A 21739-nucleotide genomic window follows, 5' to 3' on the forward strand; every position below is an offset into this window, starting at 1 on the left:
CTCAGTTCTTTCCACTCAGGCTCCATGCTGCCCTTGCCCCCTTCAGTGGCTCGAAGCTTGTGTGGAGCATGTGGGAAGCCTGGCCCGGGGCCGAACTAGAAGCTGGCTAGCTGTTTTTCATTGCAGATCTCCAGGGCAACAAGGCCTCCTTGGTGCTGTCATCGTGAAGCTGTGTGTAGCTGAGGCTGGTGTTCTGAGCTGGCACAGGCATGCGTTCTCTTGCCTAGGTGACATCTGCCCTCTGGGATGTCATGGCAGCTCCTCCTTCTGCTGTGGTACTACCAGAAGTTCCTCCATCACTTAGCTCCACAGAGAAGTGGTACAGACTGTGCCTCTCAGAGACGCTCTGGAGGCTGTGTTGAGATCATACTGTGCTCTGTTCTAAGTGACTCCTCATTGTATAAAAAACAGTGAATTTTTTTTTTCAGAACATGCCTTGCCCCAAGATACTCCATCTTACAAGGAACATTTGGCTCCATTTTACAAGTGATGCTTACTCCAGTTTGAGGACGGTGGACTTCATCTGGATGGACATGTGAAAGGCACCATCTGTTTGGCACTATGTAGTACAGATTGAAGGTCAACTTGCCCCTGGGAGTGGAAAGGGTCCTATAAATATTGTGGGAGTACTGGGACTGTAGAGCACATGGGCATATTAAAATCATATCAGGAAAAGCAGGGCTGGGAACTTGGCAAACAGTCTGAAGAAAGGTACAACTTCTTCAGCTGGGCCCTATGAAGAGGAGGACACCCAACAGCACAATGACAATGGCCTCACTGACTACCTGGTGTGTGCATCAAGGAACTGACGGACAGGGCACTCCAGACAGTCCCAGGACTAGCAGGTCAGTTGGTTCCTGATGTTGAAATGGCCCACTTGAATTGTCTACTTGTCCTCGCGATTGTTTATCTGGACCTGCTGTCCAGATGCCTGTCCATTCATCAGTCTGCTCTCCATCTGCTTGTCCATTCATTAGTATGCTGTTTGTTCACCTGCCCACTCATTAGCTTGGGCCCAGTACCGTACTTTGCTTTACTTCATGTCTGCAGGTCAGCTTTACCTCTGTAGCCTGCTAAAAGACCAGCATCCAAGTCTCTAGATGGTTGATTTTGTCACCTTAACCCCTCAGAGCTCCTTGACACTCTTTGCCTCTTTAACCCCTTACAGCTGATACACACATACACACACACACACACACACACACACACACACATATTTATGTTTATATGTGTCATGTGGTGTGTAGTATGTGATTTGAGACTTAATCTTAGTAATTAAGATCGAAGTGAACCTGCGTTTGCCTCAGCCAGGACTATCAAGGAAAGGTCTGGCAAACTGATGCCGTTGAAGCAAGTGGCTGTGTCTTGGGAATATTTTGTTATTTGATATTTTGACGTTGAAGAAAGACAGATGTGTTCATCTGTTTTTGAAAAGCTGATGTCTAGACATTTAAGAATGACAGCTTCTCTTTTTATAGGGGTCACCGTGGTGGGCTGGAAGCCTTCTTTTCTGAGCATCAGCAAAAACGCTGTCTCTATTAGGAAAGGGAGTTCAGTCCACAAAGAAAGCCAGAAACAAGAACTAGAGGCAGAGTCACGGAGTGGGGTGAGGAGAGCCCTGGATTCATCCAGACATAATCTCAGCTGTGAGACTCACTGCCAGATGGTATTGGAGCAATTAGATTGCTGTCCCTGGAAAGAGGGGAATCCTGAACAATGAGTGAACTACTGGTGGCAGGGAGGAACTCCTGAATGACTGGGCCGGGTGGGGCTGACCAGAAGATGCTGAAGAATAATTAGAGCAACTAGTCTTCAGATCTATAATGTTCTCTGAATGCCCATGTGTTAAGGGTGTGGCCACCAGTTGTTTGTGCTTGGGGTATGTGTAGAACTTTTAAGAGGTGGTGCCTCCTTGGAGGAAGGTAGGTCTTTGGGCTGTGTTCTTGGGAAGGCTTTTGGGACCCTAGGGCCTTGCTCTCTGTTTTTGGCTGTACTGGCTGTACCTAGATGTACAGGTACATCTGCCCAGGCCCAGAGCCAGGTAGACAACAGCCACAAACTGACAGCTCTAAAACTGTGAGGCTAGAAACTTTCCTCTTTTTAAACTGAGTTTCTCCAGTGTTTTGTCGTAGCAATGAAAGGTTGAGACCGATGAAACCAGTATATACAGACTAGTCCTAGTCTGGGTCCTGAGCTAATTGCTATATTATCTTTGCAATTATTATTGGAAACTTAAGCGGTTGGTGTTTATCCCTTCTTTACTGAGAAAACACTAAGGCTTGATGAATTTATATTAGTCTTTCATGATCCCGCAGCTACAAAGAACCAGAGGTTTGTTGGTTTATCCGTTTGTTTGTTTGAGATGGGTTCTCCTGTAGGCCAGGCTGGCCTCAGATTTACTACATAGCTGAGGAGGACTATGAACTTCAGATCCTCTCTCCTTCACCTCTTCAGTGCCAAGATTACATGCATGTACTACTAAACCCAGCTGAGACAATATAATTGGAGCCCAGTCTTTCTCACACACCATAGTCTCCTATAAGTAGGTCAGGCATCTGTGCGCTCCTGAAACAAACAGATTTGCATTTTAGAATAGCCAGTTTGAATGACCAAATGTGAATTTCTGATCCCAAATGAAGGAGCCACAATTAGAATGTGGAATCTCAGTGTCTGCAGAGCAGCAGCCACAGCGCTGTGTCAAATGGCTGCCTTCAGAGGCTTTCTGACGGTGTTTACAAGCCAGATGAAGGAAATGGCTCTCCCAGATGGTGGCTGCATGCGAGGCATTTCTCGAGGGTCAGAAGGTGTGAAGAAAATCAGGAGTGCTGTTGGGTTTGATTTGGGCAGATGGCAAGGTAGACAAAAAAAATATAACCTGTACTTAACAGGAAGAAAAAGCAAACAGCGGAGAAGCTGGGAGACTGGGCCAAGATGCTGCAGGTGCTCAGGGCTCCCAGTCAGCCCTGGTGAAGGTACCCTGTGGCCTTGGGGCTTTGGAAGGAGCCTGGGGTTGCTTGGTAACTGAGTGCTGCCAGCCGCATTCATCATCCATCTGTCCCTGTGATTCGGCGGTTTTATCGTTTGTCTGTGATTCAGGTTACTCTCAAGGATACTGGGAGGAAGGACACATTCAGGCCACGTGGCAGAGTCATGCGATTGGTCCCGCACACCTGCACCGATACCCGTGAGGAGAGAACGAACCAGCTCTTTCAAGGAACTTCAGAAGTCTGTTTTGGGGTTTTTCTTTGAAGAGTAAATATCCTGGGAGATAGAAAACAAATCTATAAATCAAATGCGTCTTTCTTCTTCCCCATAAAGAAGAGAAAGCCAAAAAGGCACAGGGAAGCCAGGAGCTCAGGGGGCCCCGCTTCATCCAGTGTTTGCTTGCTCTTCCCTGCAGTTGAGATGTCTTTCCCTTTGCTGGTCTGCACTGTGGAGCGTATTATCATAAAACCACAGGTGATTTTTGCTTTGTTATATTTTTGTTTCCCAAAGGAACTTGCCATTTTTATCCCCTGAGGAACTTGCTTTTTTTTTCTTTTTTTTCAGATAGACAGAAATTGATTTTTGTCAGTTCCACATGAGGGTAAAACAGAAGTGGTGCCACTAAATCAAAATTCAATGGAGGTAACACGTTTAAAAAAAGAAAACAAAACAAAACAAAACAAAACAAAACACGTTTCAGTTCAGACACCAGAAACCACCATGGCATCATTTCTGTCTTAAAAATGGTAGTTGCTGCAGCTTTTGTAGATGCTCTGTCATTTTGCAGGAGGGGGCGAAGAGAAGAAGGTACCTCTGTTTTAACTTGTGGTTTGAGCTGGCTAAAGCATGCAGAGTAAAGTAAACTGAAAGCCCAGAGTTTGCTCTGGGGTCTAGACTGCAGGATCCCAGCAAAGCCGCAGTTTGACAGTCCTTTGTGGGGTTTCAAAATTGAACTGCTGCACAGCGTGGTTGCTGCTTGCTGTCCTTCATCTCCCTCCTAGATCCCTTTTTCTTGCATAGTTGTGAGAACCCAGGTCCTTTTTCTTTAAGAACCCTGACAACAGACAACACTAGGCAGAGCTCAGGGAATCCTGTGGGACAGGGGGAGGAGGGATTGAAGGAGCCAGAGGGATCAAGGACACCTGAAGAAAACCCACAGAGTCACCTAACCTGGGACCCTAGGGCCTCAGAGACTGAACTGATAACCAGGAGGCCTACATGGGGCTGATCAAGGCCCTCTGACTGTATGTGACAGTTGTATAGCTTGGTCTTCTTTTAGACCCCTAACAGTGAGAATAGGGACTGTCTCTGACACCTTTGCAGGCTTTTGGGGTCCTTTTTCTATATTGGGTTGCTCTCTCCAGCCTTAATATACGAGGGAAGGTAGCTAGACTTATTGCAACTTGATTTGCTGTGTTTTGCTGATATCCATGAGAGGGAGGCTTTGCCCTTTCCCGAAAAGAAATGGAGGAGTAGATGGGGGGAAGAAGGGAGATAGGGGAGAGGGACTAGAGGAAAGAAGGGAGGGGAAACTACAGTTGGGATGTAAAATAATAATAATAGTAATAATAATACTACATTAAAAAAGAACCATGACGACCATGAGCATTGTGAAGTCCTAGCACAGGGCTGGGCACAGAGTTAGTGCTCAACAAATCTCAGGTGTCTTTGTTCTCCATTTCCGCAGAAAGTCAGTTATGGGAGAATAAGAAAGAATGTGAAAGCCAGAGATAGTATGGGCTATCGTGTCCAGCTTATGCCAATTATTTTCTAGTCATTGAAAGTGCCTAGCTCCTCACCCCTCTCTCTGTATGAACGTGTTTGTATATGTGTGCATTTGCTTTCAAATACAACATTGCTGAAGTTTCTCACAAGTTTGAGAGCCCCAGGCCTGCTGGCAGCATCACCCAGAGGCTGTCAGAGATGGAAAAACATAAGTTTTGGACAAACCTTACATGGAGCAATACTTCAGCCGAGTTAGGTATTATGGGGTACCACTTCAGAACTCCCAAAAAAGATGTACGCGGCACCTGCATGTGGTCTCGGCCATTTGCAAACAGCATCAGGGAGTTTCTGCACTGTGATGCACATCCCATGATAACATAGGCCAAATTACACAGAGTCCTCCACCTCCCCCTCTTCCCAACCATCACTGTCTGGCCACATCTGAAGGTGACACAGGGAAGTCTCTTCCCTCAGTGACACCTCTTAGTGTCTCCCACACCTTATGTGACTGTATTGAAACATGAACCTAACGGGAACAGGTTCCCGTCCTAGAATGAGACTTTCGACAAGGTACTCAAAACCAACAAAACGTGAAGCGGAGATATGTTTTGCATTGTTTTGGTCTGGGGAGCTATAGCCCATGTTACTAGACAATTAACATCTTTTCTAAAGCCCACGAACTACGTCTTTGATGATTGACATTACTTCCAAAAACAAGCGAACACCCAGATGTGCGGGGAGGTGGGGGAGGCGAGCTGCAAGCTGTTCCCGAAGCAGCTGCCGGATTTGGTTCTTCTGAGTTAGGCCAGGCCCTCCATGCCACCCGGCTTGGTCTTGGAGCCCTGAGCTCCAAGTTGCCCCCTGGCCTGGTGCTAGCAGCCTAGCTAAAAGAGCAGTAACACTTACTGTGGAGAAAAATCTCCTTTTCCCACACTCCCAGTTGGACCTGAGGTCTTGTGACACAGACTTCATTTTGTGCTTATTTGGGATCCTGCACTTCATTCTTTTCCGCCTGGTGACCGATGGCGCTCAGGCCTTTCAGGACAGAGGCTTGCACCCGGTGCTGTCAGATGGCTATTCCGGGAGATCTGGAACCACGGAAGACTGCAGAAGCTTCTTCCTTCCAGGCAAGCCACGGCTGCTGTAGTTACAGATAGACTGGAGCTGTGACTTGGGAGTGAGAGGACGAGGAGGGTCCTAGAGGGTGAATGGGATCACAATATCTTGAATAAAAGTATATATTATCAAAATGGTTTGAAGAACTCAACAACTTGTTTGATGTGATGAAACATGCAATAAAGGAACCAACAATCTCACATGATATTCAAAAACCATTTGAAGGCAGACGGCAGACCCATACAAAAAAGTCCGATGGTAAAGTGACTTGTCTCAACATATGGGCATCTTCATTGTAAGACACATATTTCCTATACAGGACACAGAACCCACAGATCATTAGAGAACAAACCTGAATAAATTAAGCTCTCAAAATAAAAAAAGTGAAGTAAAGACAGCATAGAATTAATATAGAAAATGCAGAGATTTGAAAAATAACCCACAACTCACATCATGACAAATGTTTGGTGCTTGGTGTATAAGGAATTGCAATGTGACAAAAAAGCAGAGCCAAAATTAAGGGGTGGGGGCAAATGACGCAAAGGCTTCTTGAAGCACAGTGTGCAAGTAGCAGTAGGCTCACCGCAAGCCACACAGTATCCTTCAGGGATGAACCCCACACAAGCTCTAGCTCTTGGAGGTTACACGGGAGGACACTGGGCACTGGGCGTTCTTGCTGCGGAGGACAGGGAGCAGTACACCTTGCTTAGCACTTTCCCCACCCTTTGCTCTTTCTTCTCTCTGTTTCCCCCCTCCTGTCTTCTCCCTCCTCCTCCTCCACTTCTTGATTCCTGGTTTGTGTGCTTTTATGAGATACAGTTGCGTTAAGCTCGGGCTAGCCTCAAACTCACAAAATCATTCTCCTTCTGAACGCCAGGGTTGTAAACATGACCCAACACAGTGGGTATGTTTAGGGTATTGTTAAAAGTTTAGAATACGTTTAACCTATGATCTATTTATCTAAAAGGAGTGAAAATAAAGTGTTTGTAGAAGCTTTATACAGCATTTCCCAACCTAAAACATCTTGGGTGCCTATCAGAGGAATCAATAAATAACTGTATGGAATGAAATATTACTCTCCAATGAAAACTGTTCACCTCAGAAGCTGAAGCTGGCCTGGTGACCCTGGTTTGTAATCTGATACTTAAGAAGCTGAAATAGGAGCATTGTGAATTCGAGGCCTGCCTGAGTGATTGTGGTCTGTCGTTGCAAAATAAAAAGTAAAGAGGGGTAAGGATGTCGATTATAGCAGGAATGCTAGCCTACAGGGTGGCAAGCCCCTGAGCTCTGTGTTCAACCTCAGTGTAGCCAAACAATCAAACAATAAAAGAACACAACAAAAATGAGAGAGAGAGGTAAACAAAAATTATGCCAAGTGCCAAGTGAAAGAAACTAAATTTATCATTCTTTTTTTATACTGTGAATTCCATTATGTAAAATTCTACATGAGACCAGAGGGCTTCCGTGAGGAAAATCAGGTCAGAGGTGGAGTCTGGAGGAGTGAAGAGGACAGGGCAGAGCCTCCAGGGTAATCGAAAGGTTTCATTCTCTCACATGCCCTCATTAAGACCCACCAGACTTCAGATAGGAGTCTTTGACTGTGAATAAGCCGAGCCTCAGTAAAAGGGAAGTAAAATTCTTTGCCCAGAGGATGCCAAGTGACCATTGTTCATACAATAGTGCATCGGGAGGTGCTTCTGCAGCGGTTTATATATCCTGAGGAACAAAGACAGTTGGCCTGGTTACAGGGCGCCATCAAGGAGTCTGCTGGGGCTTTTGTTGGGGGTGCACAAAGGAAGATACAACATGGCCACCTGAAATAGATTTGGAAAGTGATGATGTTTTCTTGATCTGTTTCATGTTGTGTGACTTATGACTGGTGGCGGGAGGTTCTGTACAGCCAGCACCCGTGTTCTGGCTCACCTGTGCCCTTTGGATACGTTACACTGTTAGGAAAGTGGAAAAGGAGCGAAGTGAAAGTAGGAGCAGCCAAAGCGAACTTGTAACAACCTCCTCTCATGGGAAGTAACTCATTCATAATCCATAACAGCTGCGTTAGTCTGTTCACAAAGGAGGGTGCCCCAGTGGCCTTGGACCCTCTACTGGGCTCCACTTTTAAAGGTTCCGCCAAGTCCGCACTGTCACACGGAGGACCAAGCTTCCAACACACGAGACCTTTGGGAAGACAAGCTGAGACAGGGGACGGATCCGTGTGCTGCTCCGCATCGTGAACTCATGTGTGTACACACTGCTAATGGTTTGCCCCGTTATGGCCCTCCCTGTGTGTGGGAGGGTTGTGAGGTATGGTACACGCTGTACGTGGGTGCATACAACATGTATGTGGGTGCACGTACCCATGCACGCACATGCGGAGGCCGGAGGTTCACGTTGGTTGTCTTCCGCTGTTGCGCTCTGCTTCAGATTTATTTTGACAGGGTCTCCCATTGACCTAAAACTCACCAATCGGCTAAACTAGCCAGTTGGTGAGGCCCTGGGATGCTCCCCCCTCTGCCTCCCAACCCTGGAATCGCAGGCTTCCACTGCCATGCTCGGTCTTTTTACGCGGGCTCCAGGGGCCTAAACTCAGGTCCTCATTCATGTACAGCAAGCATATTACCGTCTCCTCAGCCCCCTAGTTAACCTCTGCTTTACGAGTAATCCAAACGGGGACCCAGCAGAAATGCAGAGTCTAATGGCACCGGTATATGGGAAACTCCTGTACTCGGGGAGGGGAGGGATGAAAGCGAAGAGGACAAATGTATGGATCTCTCCAGCATGACGCACTGACCAGAGGGGTAACACAAAAGTCCGTAAAGACTCATTTCCTTTGCCTCCTTGTTTCCTCTTCTCATGTCATCTGCCGCTGAAGATGACAGAGCTCAACACACACACACACACACACACACACACCACAGCACAGCACAAGTCTGTGTAATGGAAGTTTTGGTTTCTTTGTAAACTCGGTTATGTTATGGTAAATATGTTTCTGTCTTAATCCCAAGTGTGGGATTTTAGTTTGGGCTTTAGTTTGTCCACAGCCGATAACTGTCTCATGTGGGGCATGGTCTTTGCCAACTACTAATGGGCCCATGTGGCACAGAGAGGGATGTGGCCTAGGGCTCTGAAAGCTATAAATATGAGAGCCCAGAGAGAGAAGGGTGTGGTATGCAGTGGTGGTGTGTGGCATGTAACAGTGAGGAGAGGACAGAGACAGATGCTGTGGCAGTTTGGAGAGACACGTCATGGCACAGAGGCTTGGAGGAGGCTGCTGGCTGTGCTTGCTGTTGAGGGAGATTCGTACAGCGTGAGGGGAACCCATCAACCCTAAACAGCCAGGAGAAGTAAAGGGGTCTGCACTCCCTCTCCCCACCAACCCTCTCTCTCCTACCTAGAATTAAGGGGTTGGAAGGGAGAAGCTTTAAAAAAAAATCTCAAATAAAGTAGAGTTTTAAAAATGAGCGCTACAGTTCTGCTCTCAAAGGGAGGGAGTTGATTTTAAAGCCACATGCGAATGATCATGTCCTGGGAGCACAGATTCATGTTGCCCCAGCTCAACATTCTGAATATTAACAGACTCAGGAGATTTTTATAGTAACAGAAGAGGAAAATGTTGTACATCAGGCCTTTTTTTCAAACACACTGGCAGAAGCATCAGGTCCATGACTTAGAGTAAGGATGGGAAACCTCTCTTAAGAGCTCTAGGTATCACCTGATGGCGCCGCTTGCCTTTGAGCTGGTCCACGCTCACTGTTTGTACATTCCGAAAGGCTGTTCTAATGGGCACAAGGGTATCCATTCACACAGGAAGGCGAGCAAGCAAGGCGACCAAGGGGGCCAAAGGTAGCCATGATAACTTAGCCTCCCAACTGGTAACATTCCCACTCTGTATCTGTATCCAATCAGCCTTGTAGATGTATTTTTGTTTAAGACTTCCGTTTACGCCTGGTGAGACAGTGCAAGGATGTTCACGCATCGCCCTCTCAGACTGCCAGCTGTCGGAATACAGCACACCTTTCACACTCAGCTCCCCTCTCTGTGTGTTGGCATCTGTGACGGCTAGCGTGGACAGAATTCTGGTTTCAAAGCCACATTAAGACTATCTCAGGTGATGAGAATAACAAAGAAGTGTTCAGTACTGCGTGGACATGATGCGCTGACAGTAAAACCATTGGGCTATATTTCTAGACTGTGCTTCCAACTGAACAGTCAGGCAGAACCGTTTACCTGGGAGAACAAATTCTCTGGAAGGGTCTTTGCTGCCCTTCCCCTACCTTTCCCACTCGAAATTCCTCTTGTTTTAGCTGGTTATGGGGCTGGTGTGGTTAATTCCAAGCTGTCTAGAAATGACTAGGGAGGTATTGCTGGGGAATAGTTCTGAAATGGATGCTATTAGGGAGAAGCTGGCTGTCTGGGAGAATGACTCCTCCCCAGGGAATGGATTCAGACAATGGTTCGTTGTGTCCATTAGCCAAATTACCTTTGAACCGGAGAAAAGGACCTTTCTTTCCCCAGAGCCTCACATGCCATGCAGGCCTTCCTACCAGGTCTCTTCCTGTCCAGGCACCCTGGTCATTTGGTCATTTGCCATGAATGAAATAGCTTTCTGAGAATATGAAATGGTGGCAGTCCAGGCACCGACCTAAACCAATTAGAGAAAAATCAGGCCTTCATGCTTTTGATTTATTGCCAGGAAGAGAGACAATGGCGGTTATGACATGCCTCTGGGGCTTTGTCTCTGCCCAACAGAAAGTGAGCTGTGTCCACAGCGAAATCCAGAGGACACAAGAATGAGGACACATGAAAACCTTGCCTTCACGCAGAACAGGACTGCAGGGTCGTCAAGGAGACCCTTGCTTCTGGGTGCCTTCTCCGAGAACTTGTGGCTAGTCCGCTGCGCTTGCTTTCCACATACAGTTAGGTTTTCACAGACACCAGGACTGGCTGGCGTTTCCTGAGTGTGAACTTCTGATGCCTGAGTGGGACAAGGGTAGGCACATTTCTATTTCCAATTTACTTTGGGCTGCTTGATAGAAAAGTGCAGAGGGCAGACTGAGCCCGGGGGATCCTGTTTATTTCTCGGATTCAGCTGCCTTTTAACCCTCACTGGTATGTTGGCGACAGGTGCTGGCGTCAGCATCTCCAGAACCACCACCAACAGCGATCAGCCATTAAACTGACAGGAGACAGCATCCAGTTTGCGAAAAATACTTTCTGTTTTAGCTTTTATTTTCCCATTGTGATTTCTTACCATGCAAAAGAATCTACATTTAGTCAACAAATAAAACGAGCAGCACTCCTAAATAAAAATAATTCTATTAGGATCCTCCTGCCTGCCTGCCAAGGAGAGGAGACAAGGAGAGCTTTGCAGTCCTGGATCCCGGGAGCACTAGCACCGTGGCAGGGGGAAGGAGGCTTGTATTTCTTCTCTCAGGGCCTCTGAGTACCACCCTCTCCTTTCTCAGGGACTGTGCCTGTGAGTCATCCCTGCCCCGCCAGCACCCTTGTTTCCCCTCAGATAAACTAGAAGCCAGGTGCAAGAGATAGAAATAAATGTCCTTCTTAGCAGACATTAGGAGACAGAGTACAGTAAAATGTCAGTACAAAGTTACTCCTGTCAAAACGCCGATGCTGTTTTACAGACACAGAAAAAAAAATCCTAAAATTTCATATCGAACCACAGAAGGCCCAGAATTTCCAACTCAAAATATGAGACAAAACAACCCAAATAATGACATAAAAGTTGGAGACACCTCAGCATCTGGTTTCATTATACAGCATGAAACTGTAGTAACCTGGACAGTATGGTATGAGATAAAAACAGATGTGTAGATTAATGGAACAAAATATAGAGCACAGAAATAAACCTATATGTGTCGCTGGTCATGGTGCAAAGCATACACAGTGGGACAGGAAGATGAAATGACTGAAAGTCAACAGTGGCCGGAAGATAACATTCCTGTGAAGAAGAATGAAACTGGATCCATGTCTTATACCCACTAACATCAACTCCAGTGAGCGGGAGAGTTAAACAAAGATAAGACATTAAAAAGAGCTGAGCAGAAAACATAGAAAAACTGTATTTTTAAACAAAACTTTTCATTGGTTCTTTGCTGAGGGCTCTGGCTTCTGCTACACTATCAATACTGGTTCCTCAATGGGACTCTTCTCAGATACCCTGCTGTTGCTCTATGTTTTGGAGATCCTGTAGTTTTGGATCTGTAGGGTTGGCCCCTTCATGGGCTCCAGCAGTTCATCGATGGGGTAGACCTTGGGGTGGGACAATTCAAAGCCCTGGATCTGGGCCTGAGAGGCAGCCTGCTTGCTCCCCCCCACCCACACAATCCGGGTGAGCTCTCCTGCCCTGTCTGTCCCACCCGGCCTATCCAGTGTTGCTGCCGGAAGACATCAGAGCCACCTCTCCTGCTTTCATGCCTTTGGAGCTGGGGCTGGTTCAGCTACGCTTGCACCATCAGAGCCAGCTCTACGGTGCTGCCCAAATGAGGTGCAGGGCCTGCTCTGTCAAGTGCTGCAGCTTGAGAGGAACAGGACCAGCTCGCTTGCTCTCATGATCCCAGGGCCAGGTCTCCAGTCTGCTACAGGTGGCGAGGGGAGAGGGAGAACGAGGGTGTCTCTCTCTCCTCCGTGCCACAGGAGACAAGTGACACCACTCAGTATGAGTAGCTGTGCTCCCCTGCTAGAACCACCAAACAAGCTCTTAAGGAAAATCATCCTTGATATTAGTCTGAGCAGTGTTGTGACTCGGAACCCCCTACCCCACAGGTAAACAAAAGGAAAACAAACGAGAGTGTTTCAAACGGAAATGTTTATATCTATCAAGGGAGACAGTAGAGAGAGAGAAGAGGTACCCTACTGGGTAAGGTGAATATCTGGAAGCCATACATCTGGCAGTGGGTTATTTATAAAAATGTACGAATAACTCAACTCAATAGTAAGAAAAAATAACCTGATTAAAAGTGAACAGAGCACCTCAGGAGACATTCTTCCAAAGGGATATTTTAAAAACACCGCTAGTTCAGGATTACCAATTACCAGGGACTCCAAATCTGTACACAAAGAAACAGCATATAGACAACGGTCGTCAAAACCAAAGCAAGTCCTGCTGAGGCTGTGGAGGGGGCGCCCTCTGTATTGCTGGACGATGATGAGCAGCGTCCTCAAAAACTGAGAAAAGGAACTACAGCATAACCAAACAATCACAAAGACCGTGCGGTTAGTGTCTTCAAGTATCTATTTCTTCATTTTCCTTGCAGTGTTGTTTACAAAGGAGAAGATGTGGAATCAACCTTAGTTTCCACCAAGAAATGGGTCAATCAGGAGGGGCTGTGCTACAAAATGGAACTTTTTTCTGCCTTAAAAGAAGGAAATTCTGTCATTTTCTTTTTCTAAATTTTTAATATATATATTTATAAGATAAAATTCTGCATGAGTGTGTGTACGTGTGCACATGTGATGTGTGTGTGTGTTGGGGGGTGTCTGCATGTGAGAGCAGGTACTTGTGGAGGGCAGAAGTGTTGCTCCCTCTGGAGCTGGAGTTATAGGTGGATGTAAGCTACTTGGGTCCTTTGCAAGAGCAGTGTGTGCTCTTTACTGCTGAGCCGTCTCTCCAGCCATCTGTCATTCAACAACACAGATGAACTTCAAGAAGTTTATGTCAAGAGAAATAATGCAGGTACCAGAATGCAAACACTGCATGGTCTTTCTTATTCCTATGGAGACACTGAAAGAACCAGTGCCATAGAATGAGAGAGCAGGGTGTTGCTTGGGGTGGTGGGCTGGTGGGTGCTGAGTGTTGGGAAACAGGGGTTATGCCGGGCAAAGAGTGTGATTTTTCAGTTATTCAGGATGAAGTTCTGGAACGCGACGTCCAGCACAGTGATTATAAGTAATTGTTCTGAATTGTGTTTGAAATTCACTAAAAGGCTAGACTGTGCCCACATACATGCAGAGGTCACAAGCATGTGATGTGATGGGTCTGCTAATTCGCCTGATGGTGGCCAGCACTTTACAATGTATACATGCACCGAAACATCAGTTTATGCACTTGAAAAGGAGCACGTTTCATTTGCCCATTACTCTTCAACAAGCCAAAAAAGTCCTGAAAGAAAATAGAATTTTTATTCTCAAAATATTGTTTGATCAAAATAGAAAAGCAAGAAAGGGGAGGAAGCAAGGAAGAGAGAGAGAGAGAAAGGAAGAGGAGGAAATGAGAGAGGCAAAGGGGAAGAAAAAAAGGAAGGAGAGAAAGAAGGAAGGAAGTAAATGGATGGAGAGGAACACTGAAGAAGTCTTCCAATAACAGCATGCACTTACTGAGAGTTTCTTCCACGTGGTGTCTCATCAAAGTGCTGGTTAACTCTGTCCTTCATGTTTCCTAATGATGCCCAGGCTACCGCAATTGTTGCTGTTTTGATTGCTTTATTGAAGTATAATTAACACACAACAAACGGCACCCATAAAGAGTGCATTTGCAAATTTTGACATGTGTATACACCTGTGAAATCTCTCTACAATCAGGATAATGAGCATGCCATTGTTCCTCGAAGAAGCTGTTATTATTCGCATCAGTTTTACAGGTAACATGGTTGCTTTCGCTTGTTTGCCGTGAAACAGATGTACAGAAGCAAGGATGGGGAGGACTTGAAACTGGATCTTCTTCAAGATCAGCCAGTGCGTGTCTGCTGCTTCGTTCTTCTGCCTGTCTGCCTGTCTGTCTGGTTGTCTCTTCCACCCTGTTTCCTCCACACTCTGTCCTCCTTTTTCCCATTCAAGTTACTGGCCCCCCTCTGAATGTTAAAGGGAATATACTGGTATTACTCAGACGTACTCTCCTAAGCCAACATGAGAACCAACAACAGCAGCTACAAATAATATGTTGGACAAATCAGTCTCACAAGCTCTTTATGTGGCGCTGTGTGGAAATCATGTGACATAGAAATTTGGCCTTGCATACACGCTGAGCCTTGTTAGAACCTAGTCTTTGGATCTACTGCATGATACTGGGTACACTAAGCCATTCTCTCTGAGCCTTGGCATCCTTGCTGGCCAAAGGACAACAATGCCAACGCAGAAATGTGAGACCCTCGAGGTACAACCTACGTAGCGTAACAGTTAACAACAGCCACTGCTCTGAAAGTAGTTATGACATTAAATGCATCCTAGCAATTTTGCCAAGCAGTGTATCTTCCCATGTAATTTTTTTTCTCGTTCAAGGGTAGGGCTGTTTCTTTGCTTTCTCCGTGTGTTGGTGCACATTTGTATGCACGTGTTGGCATTGTTGAGGCCAGAGGTCAACATCAGGTGTTTTCCTCTCTTGGTTGCTGTCTCCTATTTTGAGACAGCCTCTTTAAGTGAAGCTGGAGCCCACAGCTACAGAGATCTGTCTCCACCTTTCCAGTGCTGGGATTACATGCATGCTTGACTTTTATGTGGGAACAAGGGATCCAAATGGAAGGTTTTGTTTGTTTGTTTGTCTTGGTTGTTGTTTGTGTCTGTGTGTGTGTTTATATTTTTCAAGACAGGGTTTCACTGTGTAGCTGTGGCTCTCCTGGACTTGATTTGTAGCCCAGGCTGGCCTTGAACTCCAGAGATCCACCTGACTCTGCCTCCCTGAGTGCTGGGATTACAGGTGTGTGCCACCACACCTGGCCAAACTGAAGTCCTTGTAGTTGCACTTTACCTCCCAAGCCAACTCCCCAGTTTCCTAATGGAGCTGTTAATTACAGAGGTAAGCAAGTTTACACACAAGAGCACACCTCAGTTTTCTGCTCAGTGTAACATTGTCAGTAAACCACAAAGCTGTTGGAAAGGAGTAGAGAAGACTGAAATGATCAGCATCTTGCTTAATTTATCTCTTTATTAGTTCAAAATTTTGGACAAAAATATGACTCTTTAGACATTAGTTATTTGAACAAACCAAAGTGAGAAAGTGGCCAGCACAGCATTCAGAGCGACTTTTATGGCCTTCTGTCAGCCCATCTCACTGCTTTCAGGGTCATGGTAGAACAGTCATCACCGAGCAGTTCAACAGGAAATTAAAAATAATTAATTTTTCTGGGTACTGTGTTCAACACAAAAAAATCACATTAATAAACTATTATTGAGATTGTTGTGCAGGATCATGAGACCCCAGAGACCACCAGGAGACCACTTGATGCAAGAGCAAGAGAGCTTTAATTATGAGAGCAATTGAACTCAGGACCCAAATCTCACTGACGAAGCAGTAGAGAAGTGGGACCCCAAGCCCTGGGTGAGCAGGGTTTTTAAAGGGAAAAACTGCAAGCAGGGGGTTTCCATGACAGCAAGCCCAAGGTTTCATGCCTTGATGTTACAGGACTGGCTAAAAGCCATAGGGGCAATGTGACCTTCTACATAATCACAATTGCCATTCTTCTAAACTACATCTGGAACATTGGGGAGAATTTTCCCAACCAATTTTCATTGATTATTGCCAGGGAGATTGTCTCTATTTTCTATCAAGTATTTATTCTGTGATATTTCCTGGAGGCTGTTGCTAGGAGAGTTAACTTTGTTTTCTGCCAATTGCATATTCTGTGATATTTCCTGGTACCTGAGTTCAGCTCCTGGTCAAGATGGCTTTTCCTTTCAAAATGGAGTCACCCAGGCTAACTTAAACTCTTCAAGATAAATAGTGAGTTGGGATGTTGAAGAGACCATCAATACTGAAGGGAAGTTAATCAGCAGAAAACATGCATTGGAGGAGAGCCAACTTAGATGGATTCCCACCCTCTTACCACCTCTTTCTACCATGCAAGTGAGTCAGGGTTACTCATCCCTTTTGGAGGTAGCTGAAATGCCATCTTGCAATGGTGGTTTTGTTGACATGTTCCAGGAGGTGAGTGGAATGTAAGCAGCCCCTGCTTTGGAAAACTGGCCAGTTAGTTGTTCTCTATTCAATAAGAGGAGCAGTTCAATAATGTGCCTTGAATGCCAGCTGCTCCCTCCCGGAGCTTCCCAGAGACAGGTGTTTGCCATTTCTTCTGTTTTCAAGTAAACATCCTAGGAAGCAGGCGCTGTACTAGTCTCTTGAGTGCACAAAGGGATAGAAACCACATCTTGTGTCCTTCCAGAGCTACACCATGCTGACTAAAGCAACTCCACGAGTTAAGGATAAATACCAGTGTGAAGCTGAAGATGAGTCCCACATGAGCGCTATGAATAAGAAGCATTTAAATAGGGGAGAAATTATCTGATTTGCAGCCGGGTTGCTGTGGTGTGGGAGTTGAGCATAACTTGATACAAGAGGTTGATCATGAGCTAGGCCTACTGAAAGCGAACGCACAGAGAATGAGATGCCTGCCTTACATACAAGCTCTTGCTGGACCACTTCACCTGTGCAACTGCTTCAAGACTCCTCGATACACACCTCTTCTGGGACAGGAATATGAGATTTCACTCCTGCTCTGACTCATCAGTGGATTTTAGGCTTTATGTGTTTTTTAGTTTATAAAAAATATCCTTTACATTCTAAGAGACTGGAACTTTCACTGGACCTCACAGCCAAAGCTAATAATAATATACCCGAGGTCACTTTAAGATTCAAGGCTGCCCTCCTTCTCAGCTCTTCAGCACTGCCCAGGCCAGGGGTGGGGCCAACTCTCCCACTCTCAAACCTGTGCCACCAAGGTCAACTCTACTGTGCTGCCCAGGTAAGATCCAGGGCTGGCTTTCCTGAGTGCTGCAGCTGGCAAGGGTTGGGGCCAGCTCTCCCACAAGGCCCAGCCAAGGGGTGGGACCATCTCCGCTCAGTCCTCAGACATCAACATGGCCCAAGATGGCGGTCCAGAGCAGAGACATCCGCATGGCCTTGGGTGTTAAATTGGCTACTGACATCGACACAGATACCTGTAGCGGCAGGGCCAGAGTCACGGCAGGACCTCACCATGGCCTCAGGTGTCATCCCAGGCTACTCACACCAGGCTGTTCCTCATTACCTTCAAGTCTCCAGTTCTGCCTCTCTTCACTGTGTACACGTCCCTCTGCTTCTTTCTCTTTCGACTCTTCACCGCTTACTTGCTCATCTTAGTGGTGCCCAGGGCCTGTGGGTGTCTTCCATACAGCATTGGTCAGGGGTGGGGCATCTCTGTCATGCGCTGCCCCAACAATGATGTTTGTAATACTGTGTGTTGGTTGAGTCAGTGGCTTAATCCTTTGTATAACTCTGTCGAAGCTTTCTGTAAAGTATCTCATTCCTTCTTTCTGTGCTGCTCAGTGAAGACAGAGCAAATCCCTTTGTTGAACACAGATCACAGCCAGCCACACAGTCACACATAAACATCCAGGATCAGACACAGGGACAGATTTACATGACAGCCTTTAAGGGGACACAGATCACACACATACAATAGAAGATGGAAGAAAAAGGGAGAATGAAGGAAAGAATTTAAATTTGGACTTGATCTTGTCTAAATGACTCCCAGGGGAAGTACTTTTTCTTCTTTCCTTGTATGACACCAGTTGCATTGTCGATGACTTGGAGTTAATCACTAACACATATAATCCATAAATAGGTGTATATGGTTCAAGTTGCATTACTGTATTTACAAGTTTTCTTTTAAAGCTTATTTATTATTTGTGTATGTATGTATCTGTGTGCATGAGCTTGTGTGTTGGCGCTCATTGGAAGTTAAAGGACAACTTTATGGTGTCAGTTCGCTATTTATACCTTTATGTAGGTTACGAACACCAATGTTAGGATGCCAGGATTGCACAGTAAGCGCCTCTACCTTGCTGGCCCCACGAGGGTTCATTTTGTTTACAGGCCATGCTAACTTCCGGCTACAAACAGAAATAATGGCTCACAGATGTAAATGCCACTATTTTACAAATACATACACCTGCACAGTGGTGATGTAAATAAATGTAAACCTACTTCAAGCCTTGCTGAGTTTACAGCAACTTTTTAAAATGAGCGTTTTGATAACGAATTGATAAGGAGGCGTAGCTACGAGTGACTGGTATAAAATTGCCCATCCTGACAACACATTATAATTTGTACTTCCAAATAAGATGGAATTAAAAAGAAAAGGATTTCTATCCATATCAGAACCTGGACAAAGTGCACAAACAATAGTGAGATCATTGATTACGGGCGGAACTGTGCCATCCCTTCACAGGCTGAGGCTCTTAGCCCCCCTGTACTGTGTTTGGAGCTGGCTTTTAGAGGTGATTGAGGGAAAGCGAGGTTGTAAAGAGGAGGGGGTCCTGGTCTGATGGAATTGGTAATGCTATAATGAGAAGAAAACCTCCTTCTTTACAAACGCTCACTGAGGAAAAATGTGAAGAAACAGTGAGAAGGCAGTTGTGCTCTAGACCTGAGGTGCGGATTCACCAGCGTCTAACCTCCCAGGAATAATGGACTTCTAGCCCTCGGAATGGTAAGAAGAGAAATCAGTGTTGTTTTAACCACGCGGCACATAGTATTTTGTTATGACAGCTCAAATAGACTAAGACATTGGGCGTGAAACCACAGTTTTCTTGCTTCCTGAAAAATGCAAGCCTCATGATTGTAGCCTATGCCGGCTACTCTTACGTCAACTTGACATACAAACTTGAGTAATCTGAAAGGAGGGAACCTGACTTGAGAAGATGCCGTCATAAGAAGCAGCTGTAAGGCATTTTCTTAATTAGTGGTTGATGGGGGGGGGCACAGCCCATCATGGGTAGTGCTGCCCCTGAGAGGGTGGTCCTGGATTCTATAAGAAAGCAGGCTGTGCAAGCCAGAGGAAGCAAGCTAGTAAGCAGCATCTGTCCATGGCCTCGGCATCAGCTCCAGCCTCCATCAGATCCTGCCCTATTTAAGTTCCTGTCCTGGCTTCCTTCACTGATGAACAGTGCTGTGGAAGTGGAAGCCAAATTAACCCTTTCCTCCCCACATTACTTTAGTCATGGTGTTTTGTCATAGTAATAGTAAAACACCACAGTTTATGGCCTTGAGTGTTTCCTAGCCATTAGGGGATCAGAAGCGAAAGCAAGGGGTTGGAATTCAGAGGCCAGACAACCAAATGATGCTCTGGAAATCTGCAGAATGTCCCTCAAACTATGCAATAGCAGCAGCAAGAGTATATGAGGAAACCACTTGAGTCTAGGGATAGACCTCAAAGACTGGAGGCAGTAGTATTTAATGCACACAACTAAAGACCTCTGATTCTGCCATAAAAACTAGAAAATATCAAGATCATAGGGCATTGGAAAGTATACACGGAAGGGTTCTGCATGGGGATAATTATCCTGGAAAGGCCAAGCTTCAGTTCTATGTGACAAAACAAAAAGTAAAATATCCAACAATCAAATAAATAGCCTTCATGGAACTCAGTTTTATCCTAGAACAAATCCTAAAGATGTTTGGAAGAAAATAAGCACATCTAAAGCTCAGCATACTAAGGTAATTCTGTGCCTCCCAGTGGCAGTGGGGCACCAAGCCCGAAGTCCAAGCACCAATGGTGTCCCAGTCGGTGGAAAAGAATGGTGTCTGAGTTCTGCTTCGCTCAGGACTGTTGGATTCCGGGCAAGGAAGGGTAGAATGGGGAACAAAGTCTATGCCACAGGGTTTCTGTTCTGGCTAGAGATGTGGGAGAAAAAGATTTCTCCACAGGAAGAGTTAGGACTCTTTTAGTTAGATGGCCAGCACCAGATGACAGTGGAAGCTCTGGGCTTTGAAACTGAGATGGGTGCTGGTGGAAGCCCTACCAAATGGAAACTCCTGCTCCAGGAACAGCAACCTTATGGGCTCTTTGGTTGAACAGCCCCCCTACATTCACTCACACCTGATCAGGTTACAGCTAAAGCTCTGGCTCCGGAGCTGAGGCACAGGGCAGTGGCTCTCTGGGTTCACAACAACAGCCCACTGCAGCAGCAGCATCAAAGATGACAGCAGGGGCTCAATGATAGGTTCACCGGGGAGAAGGGGACCTTTCTTTCACCAATGTTACAGCCCGGAATAAATAGCGAGTCTTGCTGGGTGATGATGATGGTGGCGGTGCAAACCTTTAATCCCAGTATTCAGGAGGCAGAGGCAGGTGGATCTCTATGAATTCGAGGCCAGCCTGGTCTACAGGGTGAGTCCAGGACAGCCAGTAATACACAGAAACAAAACAAAACAAAACAAAAAGACACCTGTTTCGAAAAGCCAAAACAAAACAAAAACCAAACCAAACCAAACGAACCAAACAAAAAAATCCTAATAACTAAAACAGTGAGTCTCAGACGATCTTTGATGAAATAGTGTGTTTATTTCATGTTAATCAAGGACTTTATAAACCTTAGGCACTGGGGAGGTCTTTCTGGGGTGAATGCATTTCATTGGCTGGATCTAGGATGCTGGCAATGCTCCATTTACATGGGGAAAAATAACAGGTGACAAGCTCACGTGACTGTGTCACGTACTGCTGAGGCAGGCACAGAAACAGGGCTCTTTGTCCCACACCTTCTGTTCTCAGGATAAGATTTCAAATCTCAAGTTTGAGATTTCCAGGGTTTGAACATTCTCCATCTTGCCAGTTCCTATGCTGGTTCCCCTGGAGGGACAGCCCATGAGCCCCACATACTAATAGCTGCATTATCTCGAATCCAGCAAAAATTTCCCAGGCATTCAAAACAGCAAGAAGATAAAACCGAATGGGATTAAATCAATGAAACTGGCGCAGATGTTGTGTTACTAGACAAAGACGTTAAGCTACTATTATAATTACTCTTCATGTCCAAAAGCTAAGTAAAGGCATAAACATTTTTTTTTAAGACCCAAATTTGACATCTAGAGACAAAGCTCTATGCAACACGTGGTATGAAAGATCCACAGTGTAACCAAGGGACTGCACTGTGCACTTTGGAGTTGCTTGAGAATAATTGAAGCCAGGAATGTTAATTTCTTGGCATG

Source organism: Meriones unguiculatus, chromosome 6, assembly GCF_030254825.1.
Source record: "Meriones unguiculatus strain TT.TT164.6M chromosome 6, Bangor_MerUng_6.1, whole genome shotgun sequence".
NCBI lineage: Eukaryota > Metazoa > Chordata > Mammalia > Rodentia > Muridae > Meriones > Meriones unguiculatus.